The sequence below is a fragment of the Schistocerca americana genome, chromosome 5 (genome assembly GCF_021461395.2).
Source record: "Schistocerca americana isolate TAMUIC-IGC-003095 chromosome 5, iqSchAmer2.1, whole genome shotgun sequence".
NCBI classification, from domain to species: Eukaryota; Metazoa; Arthropoda; class Insecta; order Orthoptera; family Acrididae; genus Schistocerca; species Schistocerca americana.
The window spans coordinates 715878576-715886288 of NC_060123.1; positions in this window are offsets into that span (position 1 = coordinate 715878576).

A 7713-nucleotide genomic window follows, 5' to 3' on the forward strand; every position below is an offset into this window, starting at 1 on the left:
CATGAATCGGTTTAGTGCTCGGAAAAGTCTCTCAGTCGCGTTACATTGTGGACTAAACCTTGAAATAAATATACTTTTAATGTTATTGTCCTTCAAGAAATTTCTCCATTTGTACCCAGAGTAGTATGCTGCATTATCTGACAGAATTGCTTTAAGTTTTCCCACGTGCGTCAGGTAATCACTTGAGAATCTTCGTATTATAGCATTTGCAGTGGCGGATTTTAAAGCATAAAGTTTTGCATGTTTAGAAAATATATCGTAAAAAGCTAAGATATATTTGACGCCTCCAGAGCTTGCTGGATCCGGTCCACTGATGTCAGTACACAGAATTTCCAGGGGTTTACTCGGTAAAATAGAATGTAAAACTGTTTTTGTGGATAAATTCTGAGGTTTTGATTTTTGACATATGACACATGTTTTCAGTTCCCTGTAAATTTCTCTTCTCATATTGCTAAAATAACAGTATGTGCTGAGCTTTGCCAAACACTTTTTCGTCCCATAATGACCCCAAACTAAGTGTGTGTGCCAAATCAAATTACGTTCAGACTCTTTGGGAATGCATACACACCAGTTAGTAGCATTTGGATGTCGGCGATAAAATAACACATCATTGTGTAACTTGTAATACCTAGTCAAAGGATGATTGTGTTTTTCTACCAGTAATGTTATTATCTTATACCAGTGAGGGTCAGATTATTGTAATTTAGCCATGTTTCTGCACATATCAATATAATATTGGTGATACTGCTGGTCTTGCATTAAGAGAATCCTGTAGTCATTTATATTTTCTAAGTCAATGTTGGTTTCATTCATACCTTGTGGAAGTCTAGACAAAGCGTCGGCAATGGTGTTGTCCTTACCTTTTATGTACTTAATTTCAAAAGAGTAGTTCTGAAGAGTAATTGTCCATCGTGATAGTCTAGGATGTACAAGTTTAAAAGTTAACAAAATTGTCAGGGCCTGGTGATCGGTGTAAATTACTGTATGTTTTCCAAATAAATAATAATTGAATTTCTTGAATGCCCAGACTATGGAAAGTGTTTCTAACTCAGTAGTGGAGTATGTACGCTCACATTCAGTTAGAGTACGACTTGCAAACCCAATAATTCTTACCTGTTCCTTTTCTTTATTCTTTACAACTTGAAATAAGCAACAGCCCAAGCCAGTACGTGAAGCGTCACAAATCGTACAAAAATCTAAATTGAAATCTGGATGGCTCAATATGTTTGCATTCACTAAAGCATGTTTAATTGTATTAAAGTCATTCTGGCACTGTTCCGACCAGATCCAAACTTGATTCTTTCTGAGTAGATTTATCAGATGTTTACTGTTCAAAAGTGGTTGTGGTAAAAAACGTCTGAAAAATGAACATAGCCCAAGGAATGATTTTAACTGCTTTTTAGTTCGAGGGCTAGGAAAGTTTCTGATAGCATCTAATTTACTGGGATCAGGACATATGCCCTGTGAATTAATTATATGTCCTAAATATTTGATCTGACTGCAACCAAATTTTGATTTTCTAAGATTGGCTGTGACTCCAGCTTGTGCAAATTTTTCTAAAATTCTTTGAAGTGTGTCAACGTGTTCATTCCAAAACTGTGTAGCTATCAGTATATCATCTACATAGTGTGTGACTGTCTCAACTAAATCATCCCCAAGCACGGTATCCAGGGCTGTAATGAATACCCCAGAAATGACATTCAATCCGAAGGGTAGAACACAAAACTGACAGGTCCGCCCCCCGAACATAAATGCAGTATATTTCCGAGAATCAGGAGTGATACCTACTTGCCAAAATTAATTAGCGAGATCTATTGTGGAAAAATACACTCCTGGAAATTGAAATAAGAACACCGTGAATTCATTGTCCCAGGAAGGGGAAACTTTATTGACACATTCCTGGGGTCAGATACATCACATGATCACACTGACAGAACCACAGGCACATAGACACAGGCAACAGAGCATGCACAATGTCGGCACTAGTACAGTGTATATCCACCTTTCGCAGCAATGCAGGCTGCTATTCTCCCATGGAGACGATCGTAGAGATGCTGGATGTAGTCCTGTGGAACGGCTTGCCATGCCATTTCCACCTGGCGCCTCAGTTGGACCAGCGTTCGTGCTGGACGTGCAGACCGCGTGAGACGACGCTTCATCCAGCCCCAAACATGCTCAATGGGGGACAGATCCGGAGATCTTGCTGGCCAGGGTAGTTGACTTACACCTTCTAGAGCACGTTGGGTGGCACGGGATACATGCGGACGTGCATTGTCCTGTTGGAACAGCAAGTTCTCTTGCCGGTCTAGGAATGGTAGAACGATGGGTTCGATGACGGTTTGGATGTACCGTGCACTATTCAGTGTCCCCTCGACGATCACCAGTGGTGTACGGCCAGTGTAGGAGATCGCTCCCCACATCATGATGCCGGGTGTTGGCCCTGTGTGCCTCGGTCGTATGCAGTCCTGATTGTGGCGCTCACCTGCACGGCGCCAAACACGCATACGACCATCATTGGCACCAAGGCAGAAGCGACTCTCATCGCTGAAGACGACACGTCTCCATTCGTCCCTCCATTCACGCCTGTCGCGAAATCACTGGAGGCGGGCTGCACGATGTTGGGGCGTGAGCGGAAGACGGCCTAACGGTGTGCGGGACCGTAGCCCAGCTTCATGGAGACGGTTGCGAATGGTCCTCGCCGATACCCCAGGAGCAACAGTGTCCCTAATTTGCTGGGAAGTGGCGGTGCGGTCCCCTACGGCACTGCGTAGGATCCTACGGTCTTGGCGTGCATCCGTGCGTCGCTGCGGTCCGGTCCCAGGTCGACGGGCACGTGCACCTTCCGCCGACCACTGGCGACAACATCGATGTACTGTGGAGACCACACGCCCCACGTGTTGAGCAATTCGGCGGTACGTCCACCCGGCCTCCCGCATGCCCACTATACGCCCTCGCTCAAAGTCCGTCAACTGCACATACGGTTCACGTCCACGCTGTCGCGGCATGCTACCAGTGTTAAAGACTGCGATGGAGCTCCGTATGCCACGGCAAACTGGCTGACACTGACGGCGGCGGTGCACAAATGCTGCGCAGCTAACGCCATTCGACGGCCAACACCGCGGTTCCTGGTGTGTCCGCTGTGCCGTGCGTGTGATCATTGCTTGTACAGCCCTCTCGCAGTGTCCGGAGCAAGTATGGTGGGTCTGACACACCGGTGTCAATGTGTTCTTTTTTCCATTTCCAGGAGTGTATTTTGCATCTAGAAATTTCTGTAATTGCTCTTCTAAATTTTCGGGTTTTGTGTGAACCGGTAAAATTATTTCATTAATTGCTCGTGCGTCTAACACTAGCGTAATGCTACCATTTGATTTTTTGACAACAAGTAGAGGACTAAAGTAAGGTGAGGTGGATGGTTCAATGACCTTCCAGTCTAAAATTTGTTTTAATTCTTGCCACACAGCAGGTCGTTGAGATAACGGTACGTTATATGTCTTTTGGTAGAAGATCTTGTGAGGCTTAACTTCAATCATGTACACATACATGTTGATAACACCTAATCGTTTGGTAAAAACTTGTAAATATTTGGATAACACTTCCTGTAGTTTTATGCGTTCATGTACACTGAGAGCTGTAGCTTCATTTATCTTATGATCAAGCAATGTTTTCAAGTCCATTAGATCTGTGTCAGATGAGTGTGTTTGCATGTCTTGAATGTCATTGTCAAGTACTAACTGAACTTTGTATCCTGTACAGTGTTTGTCATGCTTTAGAGTTCTCCTGTCCAAATCAATAATAATTACACTGCCTTTATCATTTAAAATACATTTACCTTTGGAGAAGTCTATAATGCAGTCCTTCTCGCTCATAATATCTATTCCTAATATGCAATTTGTCACAAGGTTTTGTACAACCAGCAATGGCCGTTGTACGGTTCCATTACCTATTTTAATGTTTACAAAAACTTGCTTCGTAACCATACATGACTTACTACCTAGAGCAGTAGTTATTTTACAGTTTTGGGCGGGAAACTCAGGCACAGGCTCCAATTCACACATCTTTCTATAGAAATTAAAAGACAAAACGCTCACAGCTGCACCTGTATCTAAGATAATAGTAGTTGGAATCCCACCTACTACACCAGTAGTAGATGCTAAAACAATTTCATTTGTGTTTGAACGTCATTGTGTACTGTCTTGCAAAAGTTCATCTGATATATTGTCATTGTGGTTGTATCTTATAAATAAAACAGGTAGTTTTTGTAAGGAATTATTAGGCATATCAATATTTTGTTGTTCAATTGTGGTGTCAAATAACTGATTAACATTGAAGTCGTCCCCCAAGAATTCTTCAGCCACGACCCAGGGCATAGAAGTGACTGTTTCTAGTTTGTTGGATTAGCATTTGTATTAGGTACTGACACAGATTGAGGTTGTGTATCAGGTGTCATTTCTATTATATTCCCATTCGGATATTGCCTGTTGTGATCTCCAAACTTTTGCGGTTGTTGTTGCTGTTGCGCATTATAACTTACCTGTCGGTCGTAAGGTATGCTCCAATTTTGTCCTGGTGGCTGCTGTGGTATAGCAGTGTTTGAATGAAAGTATTGATCGCTACGAGTCCAGCCTTGATGCTGTCTTGGCTCGTAGTTATTATTATTTCTATTTCTGTTTGTGTTTTTGTTGTTACATTTGCATCCGTTGTTACCGTTGTTGTTATTACCGCGGTGCCTTTCGTATGGATTGCCGCATGGAGTGTTATTACTGTTGTAACTGTTGTTTGTATTGGAATACGCGTGTTGATTTTGATTTCCGTATTGAGACGGCATGTGAGTTTGCTGTTTATGCTGTACCGCGTATCCAACTGTGGGCGCGCCAGAATTGAGTTGGCAAGCCTGCATGTTTTGCATACCACTAGTATAAACATTGTGGCTGCTGTTTTGCCGCGCGAAGCGCTGATCTTCTAGTAACATGTCAACCGAATCTAAAGCTGTTAAAAAATAATCTGGATCGTCATCCGGAATATGTAAGAGTTTTTCTTTAATGTTGAAAGGCAATTTGGCCTTCAACGCACGGAGTATATCACGTGTTGCGACTGGTTCGTCCAAAAAATGTCCCATGTTCAAGTATTTTTCAAATTATCTGCGTAAGTTACCATTTTTACTGTTAAAAATTTCAGGTTCTAAAATTTGTCTTCTGAGTCGCTCCTGGACGGATTGCGACCAGAATTTGTTCAGGAAGGCACGCTCAAACTCACCGTACGTGGTACATACGTCAGCTTGACTATACGCCCAGACAGCTGCATCGCCTTGGATGTAACCGACAATATATGAAATCTTTTTCCGGTCACTCCAAGTGCGTGGAAATGCGTTACTAAAAGATTTAAGAAAAATCACCGGATGAATGGTTCGTTTTTCTGGGATAAAAGCCTGAAATTGCCTGTGTTTTATTAAGCTTTCTTCTTCCTTTGCATTATGATATGGATTTGTTCCACTGTAATTACTGCAATGTTCAGCTGGCGAGTAATTACGATAATGTTGCTGTGGTTTACCATGATAATAGCTTGTGTTTGTGGTTGCACGTCGTGGTATGTGTTGTAGTCGTGGTGCGTTTTGTTCTTGTGTGTTTGTCGTGTGCGGTATGTGTGCGTCATACTCGAATGTATATTGGTTTCTGAACTGTACATTTTGACTGATATTTTCGTTACATTCAGACTGTGGTTGATCGGTGAATTGTCTCATGGGTGCAGTGACGGATTGTACTGCGTCACTAATCAGCTGTTTGTTATTAGTGATGTATTCCGCTACGGAGTCGTGCACAACTGTTGGTAAATTTTCACGTATGCATCTATCAAAATGTTTGTCTTTGTTCTCTACCCAATCATGAAATTCTTTATTAATATTTTGAAAATGAGCTGTGGCATCAGAATGTAAGATGTCAGTCAGGTGTTGTTCAACATCGTCAAATTTATTCTGCACGTCTGTAATTCGTTTTTCAAGGTTGTCGTGTACTGAAGGATATGTTTGAATTTGTTCAGTAAGAGCTTCACACGTGACATTAAGGTTTTTTAATAGTGTCTGTAAAAGTGCTACGTCATTTGTAGTCTTTTCTTGTATCGTATTAAGCTTGGAAAATTTCGTACTGAGTTCAGTCATCTGTTTGGTCAGTGTGGCGTCTACAAGTTCCACACGTTTACACAAAGTGTCACTACCTGTCTTGATTGCTATGAGATCAGATTTAATTTCGTCATTTTGTGTCTTTAACTGTTCATTTTGTGTCTTTAAGGTTGCCATGTTTTCCGCGTTCTGCATCCTTAAGGTTGCCATATTTTCTGCGTTTTGTTTCATTAGCATTTGTAACATGTTGGCAATGTTTACTGTTTGCAAGGTCTCTGCCCCCGCCGCGTCATTAGACGTCATGTATTAACATGGGCTCTGACTGAGACTTTGAAATTTTTGTGGTGGACGGCCTATTGTCAAAATTTCCGTTAACACTTGCGTCAATATTTGATGAATCGTCACTACCGGTTGCTGTCGTAAAGTCATTTTCTAACATTTGTCTCTCGTCCGAGTCGGATTGCGTCTGACTAGTATGTCTTTGCTGTTCCATCTTTGCGTATTGTTTTCTAGTTATGACCATGCCACACGTGATATATGTTTCAAGAAAATAATGTTTGACACTGGTTTTAAAATAAAATGCTGTTGAGCATGAATCGCTCGTAGCAACAATGGCTGTTTGTTAATTTAAAAATGTAAACTGAATATGGGATTATTAATAATGGCTGCTGTCCATGTTGCAACGTATCGTACAGAAGTCGGCCATATTGTACACTCGTATATTGGTATTTTTGCAGAAGTTATTGTTTAAGGAAAAGTACTGAGAATGAAATTTATCACTGAAAACTGCTACGCGCGAAAGAAATACTACAGAATCTACTGAAGAGCTAATACACTGAATTATGCGTCTGGTCAAGCCTGCCAATGCACAAATGTTGCGTTTTACCTTATTTTGCTGGAAGCTTCATTTCGTCTTCCCGCAAAATCTTAGAATTGGAAAATATCTTCAGATTTTTGTTATTTCTCATATATTCAAGTCCAGGTCCAGAAAGTTGATTTTTCACATGAAACAAAGAGAACAGTGTAACAAATGACAAAATAACAAGTCCGACACGCAGTCGCCAATATAAAACAAATAAAATAAAAAATAATATTAATTATTAATTATGTATGATAGTGATTGGATGTAATTAATATTTGCTTATCTGGAAGGTGGATGTTTAATTATTCGGTATCAGACGCTTGACAATGGCTTTTTCGTAAATGTAATGTTATTCGTAGTTGACCGTGAAAAAAGACTCAAATAATCGGACTTCGTATTTAAATCGTTTCCAAAGACTGCTGCGGTAGGTGCGGACTCAAAATCTAAATCTCAATATTAGAATAATTTGCCAGCCATGTCAATACGTCGTACAGAGGTGACTGTCTACTAAACATAAAAAGTTTACACAGTTAGTTAAATCAGATATATTCAACGAACAAGCCTATAGTTAAATAATTCAACTTACTTTCGTAAATATAGAATCCTTACAGAGTCGAGTGCCAAGTAAGATTGCAACTCGCAGTGTTCTTATATAACATAAAATATGGCGGTGTGCCAGTTAATAAAATGTACGTGCTTCCAGCACCACTTGTCCAAGACCTCTCCTTCTTAAAGAAAC